General features: G+C 48.9%; 1 protein-coding gene across 9 annotated transcripts in view; it reads left to right on the forward strand.

Annotated features, from left to right (window-relative positions):
• Positions 1-19,857, forward strand: part of SLC41A2 (solute carrier family 41 member 2) — a 107,216-nt gene that overhangs the window by 4,476 nt on the left and 82,883 nt on the right. For 2 of the 9 annotated variants that reach the window (XR_012906457.1, XR_012906458.1), the window contains exon 1: positions 604-947. The exons of 2 other annotated variants lie outside the window; for them this stretch is intronic. The gene's annotated coding sequence lies outside the window, so the exon portion shown is untranslated. Of the gene's footprint in view, positions 1-595; positions 948-19,857 lie in introns of those variants that run through there. 5 more of the 9 variants (XR_012906454.1, XR_012906456.1, XM_075938662.1 and 2 more) reach the window with 5 other exon arrangements.

The following is a 19,857-nucleotide window of genomic DNA, read 5'->3' on the forward strand; positions in this document are numbered from 1 at the left end:
AAATTGGATGGTAATTGTGTGTGACTTCTGCACTGGGCTGGTTTAAATTATTTTCAGGATTGACTTGGCATCTTTCAGTGTGGTAGGGAGGCCAGGCTGCACTGCGCTAAATGGAAACTTTTTTTCCCCAAAGGGTATCTACCTAGACCACGATTAGGTTTTTCCGAGGTAATAATTGGGGTGGGGGCTTTCTCTGCCGTTTCTCTGTGCCTGTTCTTCAGGGTGCTGGGGAAGGAAATGGTCATCACTCTGAACCTACCCTTTCCCCATTCCGCCTCTGTGCGTGTGGGAGCGGTTAAAGTGCCCCGTTGGCCTTCCTCTAGTCTTTCCACTTGGATCCGTGTGTGTGTGTGGGGGGGGGATTGTTGTTCTTCTTGTGCGGTCCCTACCCCCACTCCAGCCCCTCTATAGGGGCGGCAGGGATGTAGGGGTTTCGCAGCTGCCCCACTCTGGGGGGGGGGGAGATATAGGGAGTATCACAGCCCAATCGTTCCCCCGCCCCCGCCCCTCCCTTAGGGCTGGGGACATCAGTGACCTCTCCCCCCACGCCCCACTCAGTACGGCTGCGAACAAGGAACCGCCCCCCCCCCCAGCTTCCGCTTTTAGCCCGTACGCCTGAGGGGAGGCGGCTGGTGGGGAGAACAGCCGAGCGCGCCCCCGCAGTTCGAGGGGTCGGTTGGCAGCGGCGCCTCGCGCTCAGTCCCCCGGAGCCGAGCCCAGGGGCAGGTCAGGCAGCGGCTGCTGCGCACTCACAGCACCGGCCACATCATCATCATCATCAAGGGGCTGCCCGCCCCCTCCCCGCCGGGCTCCGCGCCTGCGCAGTGGGTGGGGGCAGCGCTCAGTCTGCCCGGGAGCTGTCAGGGCTGCCGCCGGGCTGTGGTGCGTGCAGGGAGCGGCCCGGCCATGGCGAGGGGCTGCGGGCTGCCGGCGCCGCCATCGCCCAGGTAAGGGGGCGCGGGCAGCCGGGGACTGGGAGGGGTAGGAGCCGCGTGCGGGCAGGGGATGCCTGGGACCCGCCGCCGCCGGAGGGAGGCGCTGCCGGGAGCGGGGACCTGGGAGGATGCTCCGCGCAGGAAAGTTTCGAAATGAGCGAACGAGAAAAATGACGCCGCGCCCCGACCCCATCGGCCCGGCGCCCCGCAGCCTCTTGCCCCGTGTACCCCCCCCCGCCCCGGCCTCGTGCCCCATCCACCGCCCCTGCATGGAGCCTACCTCCCCACGGCCGCTCACCGCATCCACTGTCCAGCCACACCTGCCACCCATTTATTCCCCTGCCCCGCGCACTGTCTGTAGCCCACGCAGTCCCCCCTCACCATCCACCACTCCTCTAGCTCCAAAAGCCCTTTTCCCCATTCCTCACCTGTCTACCCCCCACAGCACCTTGTCCTGCACACAGCCTGTCTACCCAGCCCTACCTACATCCATCCTATATCCACTAGGGATGTGAAAGTGTAAGTGCCTACACAGTTGACTGATGAGCCTGGGCTCCTTGGTTAATCTTCATGGTTATACACAGTGCCCCCCCTCCTTTGTATCAGAGGCAGCAATATGGGGGTGGCAAAGGAGGGCAGGTGGGAGCTTTCCTGGAGAGCCGCCTCCCCACCCACTATAAACATGTAACCACTGAATTTCTCAATGGTTATATGTTCACCTAAATAAAAACACATTTTAACATAATATCCATTGCTGTATACCCCTCATCCACCACCCATCTACCCTCATCCATCATCCTCTCCCTTCATCTACTACGTGTTTTAAACCAAAGTATTGTTTAATACTAGCAATAGGAATACATTTTAAGAAATTTTAAAACAACAAAAGGTCTGCCATCCTCATAGATGCCCTAAGCTGGCCTTGCTTTCCCGCTCACTCCTAACCTCTGAGCTCTTGCTCTCTGCAGAGCAGTGTTATTTCACAATAACTGTTATTTGAAAATAACATAGTCCACATCTACACAGCAAGCCATTATTTTGACAATGTCAAAATAATGTCAAGCTGGAGGACTTCTTACTCCAACTTCTGTAACCTTCATTTTATGAGGAGTAAGGGAAGTTGGAAGAGGAGTGCTCTCTTTCCGACTTGCTGCTATGTAGACAGTGTCAAAAGCCAAAATAATTATTTCAACTTAAGCTGTGCAATTGACAGAGCTCAAGTTACCTGGCTTATTTTGGCCTTTAGCCCTGTTATATAGACATGCCCTAGGTCTTTGTTTCCCTTAACTGTATTTATGCCTGCATGAGTGTGCCTTTTGAAAACTAAGCAGAATTCTTTCTTCTCTCAATTTGCAGACTTTTTGGCTATGTTAGTCCAAAGCCGTATTGGTAGATTCATTGTGAAGTTGAGCCTATTCCCTTAGGCTATGTCTACACTCACGGCTTCTTGCGCAAGAACTCTTGCGCAAGAAAACGTCCACACTGCCATTTGCGAGCTGTACTTTTGCGCAAGAGCGCCCATGGCAGTGTGGACGCTTTCTTGCGCAAGAAAGCTCTGGTGGCCATTTTAGCCATACGGCTTTCCTGCGCAAGAAATCCCTGCTGAGCATCCACACTGCACTCTCACACAAGAGCTCTTGCGCAAGAGGGCTTACACCTGTCAAAAGAGAGCATAGCTCTTGCGCAAGAAATCCCTGCTGAGCATCCACACTGCACTCTCACGCAAGAGCTCTTGCGCAAGAGGACTTACACCTGTCAAAAAAGAGCATAGCTCTTGTGCAAGGAGCCCTCTCTTACCACGCCATACTGTAAATTTCCTTGCGCAAGAGTGGGCGGGCAGTGTGGATGCTCTGCAGATTCTTGCGCAAGAACGGCTGTACTTGCACAAGAAGCCGCGAGTGTAGACACAGCCTGAGGGTAGGGGGTTTTAACCCATGAGGTGCACCTTCCCAGGGGAGGTGTGAAGGGGATACAGGGGAGGGTTGAGGTGCCTCACAGAAAATTTATCCCAGGGAAGCCTTCGCTGGCCTGAGGGAAGGCAGCTGTGAGAGGCCTGATCCAGGTCTCAGCCTCATCAGCCAGGAGCACTAGGTAGGCCTCTGTCTCCCTCAGAGGCTGGGCCCTGACTGAGCTCCCTGGCAGAGTTCTTATAGTCCTAGCCATGCCCCTTAGCTTCCTGTCAGGTGGGGGGGGGGCCTAGACTGTGCACAAAATGGCTCCCAGGGGGGTGTGAACATGAAGTTCACTTTCAGGGGGAGGTGTGAAGGTAAAAAGGTTAAGAACCCCTGCCTTAGGGTCAATTGTTCTTTCATTATCCTGTAACAACCCTCAAGTGTTTGTTGTGGGTAGGGTCTTACATAAAGTCGTTTTTATCTTTTTGTGTGTTTGCCAACAGCCCTGTTGATTTAACCCAGTGTGCTCTTACAGTAAACTTTCCAATGGATGAGTCAGCACATACAGTAATTTACAAGGCTTCCAGTCATTAGTATGAATTTATACTACATATACAAAAGTACAAAACAAAGAAATACACACCTATAATCTACTTGATCTTGTAACTCCTACAGAAATGTGGGCCCAGTCATGGGCAACCTGCAGCCTGTGGACCCTCTATCTGCTCTTTCTCCCATGTGGCTCTCACATTGGAGCACTGCAGCCTTCACTTCCTACTCCTCCCCCTCCCTCCCAGCACTTTTGGAGCATGCAGATCACCTGATTTGCACTCTGCTCCCACTCATCCTCTTCCCTCCCAGCGCTGGGAGTGCCTCGAACAGCTGTTCACTCTGAAAGTGGTGGGGGGTGGAAGGAGGAAAAACAGGTAAGTGCGGGACTCTGGTGCCCCAGTGTGCAAGAAGGAGGGGACCAGACAGGGGCTGCAGGTGGAACCCAGTGGGCCACAGGCTGCTAATATGAAGGAGGGCCACTCATGCAGCCCACTTCGTATTTTCGGTTGTCCATCACTGATTCAGGACTTGCATTACTTAAGTGTATGAACTGGGGATATCAGATATCACTGTCATTTTCTAATATTCTAGCTGCTAAATTATTATAACTTAGCTTTGATCTCATAATGAAACAATTTTAATGTCATTTGTTTTTAACCATGGAAATGACCACATGGTTATACAACAACGAGAAGTCCTGTGGCATCTTAGAGACTAACAAAAATATACATAGAATCATGAGCTTTCGTGGGCAAAACCTACTTCTTCAGATGAGCTGGAGTGGGGGGGAGGGGAAAGGCGGAGGGAACCCAGAATTTATAACAGAAAAAGAAGGAAGTACCTGTCAATTGTAGTGCCAGTGCTAGTGAGGCTAATTGAGTGGGTGGATGCAGTATTGTTGTATTTGGATGAGTTCCAAGGATATGCGAGACACAGAACTCCTACCTTTTATTGGACTGACTTCTGTTGTTGGAAGGGGAAAGCTTGAAAGCTGCACAGAGCTCTTCCTCAGGTCTGGGGAAGGTAAGCAGTGTCTGTGTTAAATACAAAGTGGAATAAATTGTTAAGCATCAGTAGGCTTGTCAACTTTCTAATTGCTGAAAACTGAACACCTTTGCTTTGCCCCCCACTTGCTCCTTTCCCCCATCCCGCCATCACTCTCTTTTCACCCCCCCCCCCCATTTACACCCTCTTTTCCTGGGACTTGCTACAAGGAAGGGGCTGGACACATTGGGACATAGAGAGGACTGGTTCTTGAAGCAAGGGGCCAGGGTCTGGAAGGATCAGTCCCTCTAGCAAGGGGATGGGCAATCAGAGCATGGGAGGATAATACAGGCAGTCCCCGGGTTACGTACAAGATAGGGACTGTAGGTTTGTTCTTAAGTTGAATCTGTATGTAAGTCGGAACTGGCATCCAGATTGAGCCGCTGAATCTGGACACCAGTTCTGACTTACATACAGATTCAACTTAAGAAACCCAGGCGTCCCCAAGTCAGCTGCTGCTGAAACTGATCAGCAGCTGATTCCAGGAAGCCTGGGGCAGAGCAACTCTGCCTCGGGCTTCCTGTAGTCAGCCGCCGGTCAGTTTCAGCAGCGGCTAACTTGGGGACGCCTGGGGTAGAGCAGCTCGGGTGCTGCTGGGTTGGTCCAGTAGCGCGGCCGATCCTCGGCGCTACTGGACCAACCCAGCAGCACCCTAGCTGCTCTGCCCCAGGCGTCCTGATTCAGCCACTGCTGAAACTGATCAGCAGCGGCTGAATCAGGACTCCTGGGGCTGAGCAGCTGGGGTGCTGCCGGGTTGGTCCAGTAGCGCCAAGGAGCAGTGCTGCAGGACCAACCAGCAGCGCCCCACCTGCTCTACCACAGGCCCCAGGCTTTGCTCCACATCTCCCTGGTCTGCTGGGGGGGGCACTAGCTGCGTCCCCCCCCAGCAGACCAGGGAGACGCGGAGCAAAGCCGCGGAGGACCCGGGCCAGACCGCGGCGCTTCCAGATCAGCGCCGCGGTCCGGCCCGGGTCCTCCGCGGCTTTGCTCAGCGTCTCCCTGGTCTGCAGACCAGGGAGACGCTGAGCAAAGTGGCGCAGGACCCGGGGCTGGACCCGCGGCCGCTTACAGATCAGCTGATCTGGAAGCGGCCACGGGTCCGGCCCCGGGTCCTGCGCCGCTTTGCTCCCCGTCTCCCTGGTCTGCTGGCTCCCGCAGCAGACCAGGGAGACGGGGAGCAGCTTTTCTCGCCCCAGAGGAGGCGGGCGGCGGGACCAGGCGTCCCGCCGCTCGAGTCCTCCGGGGCGAGAAAATCCCCGTTCGTAACTGCGGATCCGACATAAGTCGGATCCGCGTAACTCGGGGACTACCTGTATAGGACAATAATATACCTCCCACGGGTGGTAATACCTACTTCTTGGAGCAGGGTGCAGAAGTTAGCCACTGCTTTCTCAGATGTCAGCAGCTGAGTAGACAGCACAGTTCCTCCATGTTGCTCCAACTGCAACTGCTGCTCTTCTTGCCACAGGTGGAGGCGGGTTACTGTGATTAACCTTTTCAAATTGGATGTCCTGGTCAAAATCCAGACATCTGGCCACCCTAATCAGAAGGGGTTACAAATGCTGTAGGAAACCACTGAAAAGTAAAAGTGCAATTAAGGATTAATTATTAAAAAAAATAAGGTGTATTGTAAATTGTTGTAATGATTCATAAGATCAGTCTCTGTTAAGTCTATGGTTTTTAATGTCCCATAAAATTAAATAATTTATGTTTCCAGGCTTGTCTTTTTGAAGGTGTTATGCAGGTTTCCTTTGACGATGAGGACTAGGAAGTCAGATATGAAGTGATAGTTTTATGAAGTGTTTGCCAACAAGTGATACAGATTTTTTGTCCTGTCATTTTTCTGTGTGAGTTCATTTGAGAGCAAGGGCGCCATTTCAGGAGGGGTAGGTGAGGCAGCAGGTGTGCGCTCTGAGATGCGGCTTGCTTTTCATCCCTTTCCCTGGACACTAAAGGAGTGAGGGGAAAGTGCTTGCATTCTGTGCATGCCTCTCACACCTGGCTGGTGAAGAGAGCTCACCAGCTAGGTGTGAGACATGCGCGGAATGAAAGCACTTTCCCCTCACTCCTTTAGCAGCTGGCTGGCTGCTCTCCCTACCCTCCCAAAATGGCACCCTTGTTTGAGAGTGTAGTGCAGGGCTCTCAAACTCCCAGACTGTGGACCATCCCTGGCCAGAGCAATTGCACAATCTGGCCTGGGACTCCTTGCTGGCCAAGACAAGCTGTCTGTTATTGGCCCCCTAACCCTGCCCATTCTTGCCATTGCCCTGCCTTCTCCCTTCCTATGGCACCTGGTCCCCAAGAATGCAGCTTCGGGGATTATGAGGAGGCCTGGTGCAGGGTAGGGATGTTAAATATCGGTTAATTGAATAGTTGAGTAACCTCATGAATTTGTATTGGTTACTCAACTAGTCTATAGTCCCCAGGGGTGGGGCTGGCAGCCAGTGAGGAGCTGGCCTGCCACTCCACGCTGCTGCCTCTGTATCAGAGGTAGCAGCACAGAGTGTCAGGTTGGAGCTGATCCATGAGGGGAGCCAGTTTAAAAACCAGCTCCCCTCGCGGACTGGCTGCCTGTCGCCCCACACAGCTGCCTCTGATATCAGAACTGAGCCGGGTTGCCTGGCTCTAATACATTGTAAATGCAAAGCCGCAGCAGGGGTAGGTCCTGGACCCAGCGTGAGCCAGGACTGAGCCGGGCTACTGGCCAGCCTATACACATTTCTCAATGTAATGTAAACAGCCAAGCACGAAGATACAACCGGATTTACTCCAATCTCACAGACAGAGATAAACACCTACAGTATCTGTATAGAGCAGTGGTCCCCAAACTTTTTGGGTGGTGGGTGTCGCGGGGGCCGCGCATGTGCCGTGCTCCCGGGGGTGGCGCTAGGTGGGCGCGCATAAATGCCCCGGCAGGTGCCATGGCACCCGCGGGCACCGCGTTGGGGACCACTGATATAGAGCATTCTTAAAACTGAAATACCCACCCAGAGAAGTGAAAAAAACAGATCGACAGAGCCAAAAAAGTACTTCAAAACAGGCCCAAAAGAGAACTCCACCTGTCATCATCAGCTACAGTCCACAACTCAAAACCCTCCAATGCATTATCAACAATCTACAACCTATCCTGGAAAATGACTCCTCATTCTGAGGCCTTGTGGGGAAAGGCCAATTCGGGTATATCTACACTTCATTCCTCTCTCTCTCTCGGAATGCAAATGCAGACACCAAAAATTGCAAATGAAGTGATGATTTAAATATACTGCGCTTCATTTGCATAATCACTATTTCAAGAGAAAATAACAATAGCGCTATTTCAAGAGAAAAACTGGGTTATTTCAGGGTTTTATCTCGAAATAATCCCGTTTTTCCTCTCGAAATAGCGGTATTGCGGAATAGCGCCATAACGCAATTATGCAAATGAAGCACGGGATATTTAAATCCCCGCTTCATTTGCAATTTCAGGTGTCTGCATTTGCATTCCGAGAGAGAGAGAGAGAGAAATGAAGTATAGACATACCCTTCTTGCCTACAGACAATCCCCTAACATCAAACAAATTCTTTCCAGTAACCATGCAGCACACCTCCATCATAATCATCCAGGAACCCACCCCTGCAATCACCCCTGGTGCCAACTCTGCTCACACATCTACACCAGCAATTTCATCACTAGACCCAACCACATAAACCACCAAATCAGAGGCTCATTTAACTGTACATCTAATGTGATCTATACCATCAAATGCCAGCAGTGCCTCAATGCAATGTATATTGGCCAAAGTGGACAGTCTCTATGGCAGTGTTTCCCAATTTTATTTGGCTGAGGAACCCTTTTCAGCTTTTCAAAATTTCAAGGAACCCCTAGGTTTGTCAAGCAAAAAAAAAAGGGGGGGGGGGCGGGGGAGGAGAGAGGGACCCATCAATTCATGAAATTCACATTCCTTCCCCAAGACATCCCCCCCATCTCCTTTCTGTGAGGCCTCATCCGCTCTGTTCCCCTCCTCTCCATCACTTGCTATACCCAGCCCTTATACTTGTCTCAACCTAGTGAGAGTGAGGTGTGGGGTGGGAATGAGGGATTTGGATGTGGGAAGGGGTGAGAAGTACAAGGTCTGGGAGGGAATTTGGATGCAGGAGAAAGGGCTCTTGACTCAGGGAAGGGGCTCTAGGCTGGGGAGTGTTGGGTTCAGGTGCAAGGTTGGGGTGCTGACCAAGCCAGGACTTGTGGATGTGAGGGTGCAGGAGTTTGGGCCGGATATGTGAGGGACTCAGGGCAAGAAGTTTGTGAGTATGATGGGCTCAGGACACAGATTTGCGATGTGTGGATGGTGGAGGAATGTTGTGGCAGAAGACTAAGGATGTGGAGATGCAGGAGTATGGGGATGTAAGAGGCTCAGGACGGGGGTTCCAGTGTATGATAGGCTCAGATTTGGGGTCAGGTGGTGCAGGAGTGTTATGATGTTGCAGTGAAATGGGGGTTTGGTCCCAATAGACCTGGCTTCATTTTTAAATAAAATATGTCAAACTCAAAAGGTTTTAGCATTGTCTTTATATGTGAGAGGGGTGAGGAACCTGTTTTGAGTCAAAGGTCACTGACCCACAGAAAAGTCAGTTGGGGCCACACAAGTGAGATGCAAAAAACCAAAAAAAAGCTCCTCCAAAAACCCCCAAGCCTCACTAATGTGGTCCCAAATGTGCTGGTGGGGGTAGGGGACAGAGTGCTAGTGGGTGCTGGGGCTGCTGGGTGGAATGATGCTGGCTCAGGTGGCAGGGTGCTGGGGCAAGGTGCTGGGACAGGCAGGTGGCAGGGTGCTGGGGTCAGGGACATGGTCCTGCTGGGCACTAGGGTGACTGGCAGGGTGCTGGGACAAGGAACATGGTGCTGCTGGGTGCTAGCGTGGATGGCAGGGTGCTGGGGCCGGGGCCAGGGCCAGGGCCAGGGCCAGGGTGGTGCTGAGTCCTGGGGTGTGAGGCAAGGTGCTGGGGCCAAGGTGGTGCTAGGGTGGATGGCAGGGCTGCCAAGGAGCGGGATAGGGATGGGGTGCAGGATCTGGGAGGGAGCTGGGGGGCAGAAGGGGACAAGGTCTGGGTAGGGGGCAGACCAGATAGGTAGGGTGCAGAAGCAGGCTGGATGTAGGGTGTCTGGCTACGAGGGAGGGTGCGAGGAGGGGACTTGGGTAGGAGTTGGACCTCCCTGATCTGGCACCCTCTAGACCTGACTGGTCCCAGATGAGGAATTTTTGGACCGGAGAGGTCATTTCAGGGCTCCTGGTCCCCCCCCCCTTCCCCACTAGGCTTCTTTGCACCTCTATCCCCTGCAACCGAACTAAGCTGCCCACCCCTGCTGGTTCCCTGCACTTCCCCCAAAACCATCCCTCACAATCCAAGGGAGTGCAGCACCAGTTCCCTGCAGACCCTCGCAGCCCCTCACAGCCCAGCTGAGCTGCCCATCTGTTCTGTATGCCCTCCCCCATCCACCTCAGCCCAGCTGAGCCCTGCACTGGTTCCCTGCATGCCTCCCCCACAGCACAGCTGATCCCCGTTTCCCTGCACCTCCTCCAAGCCCCAGAAAATTGCTGAGCCAAGAGCCGATTCCCTGTCCCTTCCTCCCCTTGAGTCTAGCCCTGGTTCCCGGCACCTCCCTCCTCCTGCAGTCAAACTGAGCTCTGAGCTCCACACACACACACACACCCCACCGCCAAGCCCAGCTCCCCAGACCTCCCACTCTGCAACCCAGCTGAGCTCAATTTCCCTGCACCTTCCCCCAAACCATGTAGACATGCTGAGCCAGTGCTGATTCCCTGTCCCTGCCTTCCTCCCTCCCTTTGGCTGTGTCTACACTGGCACGATCTTGAGCCAAAGCGGCCGCTCTTGCGCAAAAATTTGCTGCCTGTCTACACTGGCCGTGTGTTCATGCGCAAGTACACTAACGTTCTCATGTATGAAATCAGGACTTCTTGCGCAAGAACTACGATGCTCCCACTCAGGAATAAGCCCTTTTGAGCAACTATTCTTGCGCAAGAGGCCAGTGTAGACAGGCAACATGAATTTCTTGAGCAAGAAAGCCCTATGGCTAAAATGGCCATTGGCACTTTCTTGGACAAGAGTGTCCACACTGCCATAGATGCTCTTGTGCAAAAGCACAGCTCGCACATGGAAGAGTGGATGTGTTCTTGCACAAGAAACAACCAGTGTAGACATAGCCTAAGAGTTTCCTCACATGAGCAAAATGAATTTTGTGTTGTGCACCAGTATTGAGTTAATGTGGCTTGTTTGGATGTGCCACCCAAGTTATTAATAAATATTTTTAAACCTCTACCATTTCCCTCTGCTGCCATGTCAGCTCCCCTGGTGCCTGCTGCCCCCCGACTACTCACCCTCCTCTGCTGTCCTGACTCCTGCTCTTCTCACTGTCCTCAGCCCTCCTGCAACCTGCCCCCCTCCACCAGCCATTCTCTCCTCCCTGTGCCCACTTTCCCAGTAGCCCCACTCTGATCATTTGAGCTACCCCTCCTCATCCCCTCTTCTAACACCTCCCTCTACAAACCTGCCCTGCGTCTCTCCTCTGATGGTGGTCCCTCCAGAATCCCCTGGCACCTGCACCTTCTCTTACCCCTGCACCCTCCTGGTGCCTCCCCCTTCCCCCACTTCCTCTGCCCCCTTTGCTCCATTTTCCCCTGATGCCCACCCCTCACCACCCTCTGCCCCCATTCCCCTCATGCCCCTCTGCCCTCTCACATGACTTGCTCCATCCCAGCCTTCCTCATGCCCACCCCTTCTTTCAAGCCTTCTCCCAGCACCTCCCCCTCCCCCTCTAGCCCCCAGTGCCCTTACCCTTTCCCCTCCCAGCATCACCCTGTCCCCCCTCCCACTAATACCTCTCCTCCTGCCCTGTTCCTCATTGTCTGTGCTTGGCCCCCTGCCATTTGTCGCTCCTCCACCCCTGTCCCTTTCGCCCGCCGGGCGCCAGAGGGCGGGGACACTTGCGCACCCGGGGGCAGGGCCCTCCCATCGCCACGCGCCCGGGGCCGGCGCCCCCCCCAAGTGCCACGTGCCCGGGGCCGGCACCCCGCCCCCCCAAGTGCCGCGCGCCCGGAGCCGGCACTCCCCCCAAGCGCCGCGTGCCCAGAGCGCGGGCGGCCAATCTGAGGTGCTCCCGGGGTGCTTTCCCCTTTCCCCCTCTGCACAAGCCCCTTCCCTTCCCTTCCCTTCCCTACCCCTCTCCCGTACCTTCTGCCTTCCACTTTGTGGGGCCGGAGTCTGTGCTTTGTCCCCGGACTCCGAACCCACAACTCAGCCATGCGCGCATCACAGTGCCCAGCAAGTTTAAAATCTCGGGTTGTGACGTTATGTCACGTCCGGGCGTCTCTCCACCTGCTGGTTTGAGCGCGCTGCGCAGGGCAGCAGCAGCCAGCCAGGGGGAGCTCAGGGAAGGTCGCGCATGGCAGGGACAGGCTCTCACTCTCTTTTTCAGAGGAATTCCTTGAAAGTAGGAATAAGAGATCCTCCGAAAAAGAGCTTATTTTTCGGAGGATCGCGTCCAGACTGGCGCTTTTCTCCGGCTTATCTACAAGCCAGAAAAAAGCGGCAGCCATGTTAATGCAAATGCCGCGGGGGATATTTAAATCCCCCGCGGATTTGCCTATTCCAAAGTGCTACATTTGCATCCCTATTACGGAATAGGGGCCAATGTAGACACAGCCATAGAGAAGGGTTGGAACTTAACTTCATTCACAAGTTTAATTCTTATGCAAATGGTATGAACCGGGATATCAGTTGGCTCCCACGCTATCTTCCACATCCTAATGACTTAACCAACCAGCCTAACAATGGAGGTGCTAATTGTTCTTACCAGCCTCTTGTAATTATTTGAAATTTCTACTCACTGTCTCTTTTCTTCCCCCCGCCCATCTCCCCTTCCCTTATATATTCTTGGATCTGGACTTCTAATACTCCTGTCATCTGAAGTGGACTGTGCCCACGAAAGCTCATTATACCACCTACAGTCTGTGCAAATAGACTGTTTATTGTTTTTTAAGTTTTTCCTGTTACAGACTAACTTGGCTACCCCTCTGAAGCTTTTGAAAAAAATTACTGGAAAAAGGGTGGGGAGAAAATGCATGTAATCTATAGCACTAAACTATAAGCTTTTATTTATTGGTTAATCAGTTAATTGATTACACTATTACATCCCTAGTGCAGGGTGGCGGCAGCAGTTTGTCCCCACTCCTCACAGTGGTAGGAGCCACGGGGAAGCAGAGTGAGTGCACTGAGGAGTTAGTGTGACCACTGCCACGAAGGGGGCACCAGGCCCTCTGGGTGATTGCTGAAGCTGCATCATCAGAGATGGGGTGCCATGGGTGGGGGGAGATGGCAGGGCAATTGCAGGTAAGGGCAAGGCTTGGGGGGCCAGTAATGGACAGGTCTCCTTGGCACACCAGGAGTCCCAGGCCAGATTATGCAATCACTCCAGATGAGAATGGCCCATGGGCTAGGAGTTTGAGACCCCTGGTGTAGTGATTGTCTAGTTTTACCCACATAGTAGTTGCTGGGGCATGTGAAGCACTAGCTGAGGTACACCATATGTTGCGGTAGTCATGTGTACAGTCCCTGGATCTTGGGGTTATGGATCATTGTAGCTGTGGAGATATGTCTTCATGTTTTGCATCTGCTGTTCTGGCAGGATCTCAGGTCTCTTTGAGCTGGTGTGTCCTGGCCTATGGGGGAGCTTGCTGCTAATGATAAACTTGATGAGATTGCACCAGAAGAGGGAGGAAAACTTTACCAAATGTAAGAGGCCAGTATACGCCAGGTGGAAAACAATACCCAGTAAACAACACACTTTGATCTAGCAAACTAATTGATCCTTTTTAAAGCTGGCAAATTAAACCATAATTTAGGATTTATATTTTGACAAAAATACTAAAATTAAACTTTTGTTTTGTAGTTCCTATAAGTAATATTTAGATACGCTTACGTGGCTGGATTTTGTAGTTTACGTTAGTAGAGTTTCTTAAGTATCTTTACATTGCTGTGTTTATCCTGATATATGTTTCTTATGGTTGTGTTACAAAGCACATTCAAAGGATATATATTGCAAGAGCAATGCAGATTTTTAATACAAAAGTACTTATTTTGAGATCTTACCATTACTTAAATTACCTACAAACTCTTTTTTTTTTAAATGGGCCTGAACCCATCTTTGATTTTATTTTTTTTTAACAACGGCTTGAGAGTCTGATTCTACATATTAAATTAAAAAAAATGTAACTTAGGCCCTGGTTCAGCAAAGACCTTTAAGAACATGTTTAAATACTTTGAAGAAGCATGTGTGTGTGTGTGGGGGGGGGGAGTGTAGGGGTGTCTTATGCCTTATATATTTCCTGTAAGGCAGATAAATGTTTAATACTCCTGTTTTACCAATGGGAAACTGAAGCCTAGAGAGATTAAAGGCAGGATTTGCCTTTAGAAGTTATACACTGGTAAAATGCCTTCAAGAGGAATGCTAAGAGTGAATGCCTTTGAATCACAATGCTCTTGTGGGGAACATTGTATGCTATTTACCCAGGCTATATTACTAGATTTACTCCTTTGCATTTTTTTGACAAAAACTATCCTCCTGAAAATTGGAAGGCTTGCTTCTAAGTTTGAGAATCAACACAAATATCATAGTTAAACTAAATCTCCACTTTTATTCTGTATCAGAGAAATATTTTAAAATAAGTAGGTTATTATATGCCAGTATGATGCATTCTTATGAACTGTTTGTAAAGTGGCTCTGAAAGATCCCCTCCTTTAGTATGGGCACTTTCTGATGGAAGAAAATGTATCGGGTTCTGAAAGAAGTGATTTTGTCTGTGCTTTGAAGAGGTGATGACTGTTGCAATAATCTACAAGCTCATATAATATGTGGTCTTTTAATTTTCATTAGCCAGACATTGAAAAGGCTGATGTTTTAATTATCATAGCCTTTAAGCTTTAAAAAGATTTGTGTAAATGTGTTATATACAGTACAATTGTTTCTTATATTGTGAGCCTCTATTTGGTGGACCCTCATTTAAAAAATAATTAAAATTTACAGTGTCAGTTTGATTTCCAAATGCCTTTCTTCAAGACATTATTTCTTCAAGGTATTTCTTCCAGTTTTTTTTTAAAGCACCTGACACACCTACTAGATGGAGGGATAAACTTCTTAACTACGGAGGTCTGTATGACAGATTAAAGTGAGAGGTAAAGAGCAGGTGCAGCACGATCATTCAGTTAGCTTCTGGGTATATTTCGAGGTGTGCAAAATAACTTTCATAATGCCTTACAATTACATCATTGCTTTGGGACCTCGTTGTTTGAGAAATCATCTATAATAAAGATGTGTCTTACAGGAGTGCTTGTAAAAGTCTGATCTTTGTTCTTTGGGCTCATGACTTAAAAAAGTTAATATACCTGTCATATGGCAGGGATCAGAGTATCTACTGATTCTTGTAGCTATTTTTATACCTCTTCCCATGCCTTTTACACCTCTTCCCATATGCAAATAAAATATGAACCAGAAGCAACTGCATACTAATACCATGTATTTTAAGCTATACAATAAAAATAGAAACTTGAGATAAGGATAGTTTGAACCCCTTGACAGATCAGAGGATTCTACTCACTGGACATCTGTCAGTATTTCTTTCTGGACCTCAGGTGGCTTTCTGATCATATTGCCTCTCCTGTTGCAGAATTATCAATATGAGCCATTTGTATTGTGGTCCATTATATGTTAACCCATCTGGAATCTTATGGTGATCCAACTGACTTAAAATATGTTGCTACTCAATATACTGTATATATTTAAACCCTCCCCTCCCACATGGTAATAGTGGTTTTTCTAAAATTTTGAGATGTGTTAGTTTAGTATTCTGTACTGCATCATTAGTGCAGCCTTCATTACAAAAGGCCAAGTATTTTTGTTAGAGAAAAGGTATGTGAACATTATCCAAAGTATTTAATAAAAGTTATTTAAGCTCAGAGCCGTTCTGGCCAGATTCTTATACCCACCCTCTGTTTCCCATGGGTTGTTGTGAATTATTATTCTGGTACTCTCCCATACCACTTTAACTTTTATTTGCATTAACACTTTACTATATGAAATGAAACAACTCCCTCCCTCAGATAACAATCTCTTGCATAACACAATTAAAAGGGGAAAAATATGAGGTTTGAAAAAAAATAACAAGTTCTAGAACCGTGAATCATTTTCATAAGTCATTGTCATTTTTTCACATTTGTATTTGTGATAATATGTTTGAAATATGTAATGAAAGTACATGTTGGAGAACTCACAACCTTATTCTGGCGCCTTGTAGCAGCTGTGATGTTTTGTTATTAACTTCATTGGGACCCTAATCAAATCCTTTATTTTCAGACCCTTGTAACTTAGTAGCAGTGGTTGTGGGCCTTTTTCAATGTTAACTATCCATCACAATTACCTTGTTCATCTCAGTACTTAATTTAAAATAAAATATGTAGGTAAGTAGTTTCTCAGGCTTTCTAACTGTTAAAATTGGATGGAGAGATCAGTTACACAATGGTGCCTGAAAACTTGTATTTTATCAACATAAACTACAGATGTTCTGTTCTGAATTGACTTATGCCTAGAGATAATAGCTGCAGTGAAAGTGAATCCAAAACTCAGTAGAGGTAGAATTATTCAATTGTGTGTGTGCACACAAGGCTATAGCCACTGATACTTAATTTAATGGCAGAACTTTCGTCATAAGCTATGGTCATGTTTAGATAGGCAATGCATTCCACTGTTCAGGAAATAATAGTACAGTACTTTGCATTTGCATCACCCAGGAGCTCTGTGACTAGCATGTGGTATGCTTTGCTTGTCTGTTGGTTTGTGATCTTGTCCCTCTGGCACTTTTCCATGTTTCTCACCACATTTCTCTTCTATATTGTAGCATCTGACCTCCTCCTTTCCTAGTCCCCAACCATCTCCATTTACCCATGCTTGTACTCGAAGATCTGTACAGTAAAAAGTATCACCAGTTATACGTATTCTTTTCCCCCTTTCCACCCTGATCTCCTTGAGTTTTCTCCCCCCTTTCTCCTACTCTCATGGTGTATGTTCCACATCTACATCATTCTTCTCATTTAACATTGGGCTCTCTCCTGTCTGTTCTACTTCCTGCACCCTTCCTATCTTAATTCCTAACCTCACACCCATGCTCCTCCCTCCCAACTCCCCTTCTTTTGCCATCTCTGAAATGCCCGCTCCCTCTCTAAAGATCACAGAAATCTATAACCTCTGTGTATTTCACTCCATCCAGTTCCTGGCTCTGATAGGTAATGTCAGATTTCTCTTCATCAATCCTCTGATGGAGGCCTCTCACTCACTCCTATTTCTTGCCCTGGAACAGACAATGGAGAGAGGTGTTAGGCTTCCTTTCTCTCATTTATGATCCCTTCTGGCCCCTTCTTCCTCCCTCTTCTCACTCTTTCTCCTCTTTTGAACAGATTGCCTCCAACTCTTCTCTCCTCTCTCCCTCCATGATGCTGTCATCTACAGTCCACCAACTCCTTCCCATCAGCCCTCCTCTCTGATTTTGACTCCTGGCTATTGCTTCTCACCTGATGATCTCCCACATTCATCCTTGGTGACTTCAGTATCTATATTGATAAGAACATAAGAATGACCATGCTGGGTCAGACCAAAGGTCCATCCAGCTCATTATTCTATCTTCCAACAGTGGCCAATGCTAGGTGTTCCCAGAAGGAATGAAAAGAACAGGGTATCATCCAGTGATCCATCTTCTGTCACCCATTTCCAGGGACACCATGGTTACTGTATTTTCGTAAACGTTTTACATCCCTAGCACCTGCTCTTATTTCCTGCCATACTCTTCTATTTATCCAGTCATTCTCTTCTTACTCCTCTCACAATAAAAGCATGCTTTATTTGCTCTCATTTAAAAAAACTCAGAAAACTCCCCCCAACGTACCCTTGACTCCATTTGAAGAATCCTGAATATAAATCTGAGGTGCCCTCCTTTCTCTGACAAAACACCCCAACAAATCAAATCTGTTCCCACCTCCCTATACTATGTAAAAACATTATTATTATTTATTATTAATACAAATTATTATTGACACAATGTCTTGATGCTGTAGAACTGCATATATAGAATTCAAAAGCTCTTGGGAGAAAGGGCTGTTTTCTAACAATCAGGATATATTGGAGATGGCTAAAAAGACTTGAAATATCCAGTCTCTGATGCTTTTGTGATCAAGAAACCCAATTCTTATCCCAGGTTCCGATAGACTGATTGAAATTATTTTGTACCTCAAGGTGAGTCAGTTTCTGCTGCAAGTGAGAAATGCGCAACTAGGAAAGTGACTTTGGCCCTTGAAGATATTGAGTTACAGTAACTGAATTCATTTGGATCCAAGGGCAACTAAAAAACACATCTTGAGTTTAAGAAGCAGTTGTCAGAGCCATGCTGTCCATAGGATGATTTGGGCAGCTGCCTAGACCCTGTGCTTTAAGGGGCCTCACAGCAGCTGCCTCAAGTGTCCCTATGGATGGGAAGGACCTGGGGAATTATGGGAGCCTGGTAAGGGGTGGCAGGAGAGGTCTTCACCCTCCCCCCACACCTTGGTGGTGAGATCCAGAGCACCATGCCACCCTCTCCTGCATCACTACAGCAGTGGGAAGTAAAGTGCCCCAGCCCTAGGGCCTTCCACTTACCGCAGCTGCAGAGAAGCAGGACTCTGCAGGCTGGGAGAGGGCAGGGCAGGGTGTAGTGGAGCAAGGTGTTGGGCCTCTCTGGCTCCTGCTGCTGCAGTCAGTGCTGCGGGGTGGGGGGAGGTGATCCCCGCTGCTGCACCAGGCTCCATAACCCCAGCTCATATATCTGGAGGAGGGCAAGGGTTTAGAGCAGGGGTAGGGTGTGAGCAGAGACAGGAGGTTTGCCCTGGGTCCTGCGCCTGGCAGGGGGGAAGGGTTGCCCCAGGCTCTGCATGCCCTGAGGGAGGGCCTTGGCAATTATTGCTAGATATTACTTCAATCTCATTGTAAGATTAAGGGTGGGTGAGAGGGGAGTGCATCTCTAAATTTTAAAATAAAATTTCCCCATCCCATATCTTTCTGTCTGAGAGTCTGGTGGTCATTGAGATTTGTATTTGATATGAACAAAACTTATGGCATATCCCTTAAGAGTTTGTACTTCTGACTGAAGGCCTTATTTCTGGTGGCCATTATTTCAGTCCGGAGGGTTTCAGTGCTTCAGACTGTAATGGCCTACTCCTCAAAGACAAGGTGGAACTTAGGCCTGTCTTGCCCCCCACCATTCCAAATTTCTGACAAATATAGTATCAGATTTTCATTGTCATCAGCTAATAAATACTTCTTATCTTTTAGACAAATCCCCACAGTCATCCTGAAAAGATTAGACTACATATTAGAGATGTAAAATCCCATTTCAAATATTAACTGATTAAACTATAAGTTTAACCAGTCCGCTGCCATGTGCTGCAGGTGGTGGGCCCGGCCAATCTAGAGCAGCCTCTTCTCTGCTGTGGGCGGGGAGGCTGTTCCAGCCAGGAAGGGCCTACCTCACTGCAAGTGGAGGGCTGCCCCAACCGGGCCGGACAGGGACTGCTGTACTGCACTGTGGGTGGGGAACTGCTCCGGCCCGGCCACATTACTGGTAAGCATCACCTCATAAGGGTGATGTGCTTACCAGTTAACTGGTTACCCATTTACATCTCTACTACATACCTTAGATGTTAAGAGCAGCTTAGGAAGTTATTATTTGTGGATTCTGGAGAAATATTTAAGGGTAGTGTCATCTTGGCTAAAAGGATGTCTAAATGCCATGTCATAATATTACTACTAATGACTTGGTGTTTGAGTGACCAAGGGCTCATTCTACTAAGAGAGTACTGGCCACTAGCATCTATTTGCACTGTGACCTTATTTTAAACATGTATGGCTATCCAGTGTGGTATTTTGTGATGGTACTGCCCGGTACGCAGTCCCGGCACCTCCAGACAATACCGGCACCTCCAGTCAGAGCTCAACACCTTTTCCCCTGGAGTACTGGCACTTTTTTTTAAAATTTTTTAACAAAAAAAGCACTGTTATCACATGCAATTTGGCTCATATTTTTATGAACTATAATTCTCTCAGTGTCATCAGGAACAGATGCTAGTTTTGGGAAGTAAATTCTTCAAATACTGTTGAACTAGCTGAGCTCATTGGCTATACTCATCAGGGGCACCATTGCTAACCAGTCTTCTTCTGTGGGTCTCTGTGGACTCAAAGTCACAGAAGACAAGGGGTGTGTCTACACAGCAGGGCTTAACTCAAAATAAGGTATGCAAATTGAGCTATGTCAATTGTGTAGTTTATTTTGAAATAGCTTGTTTTGAGTTTTGGTGCTGTC

This window comes from Pelodiscus sinensis, chromosome 1, assembly GCF_049634645.1.
Source record: "Pelodiscus sinensis isolate JC-2024 chromosome 1, ASM4963464v1, whole genome shotgun sequence".
NCBI lineage: Eukaryota > Metazoa > Chordata > Testudines > Trionychidae > Pelodiscus > Pelodiscus sinensis.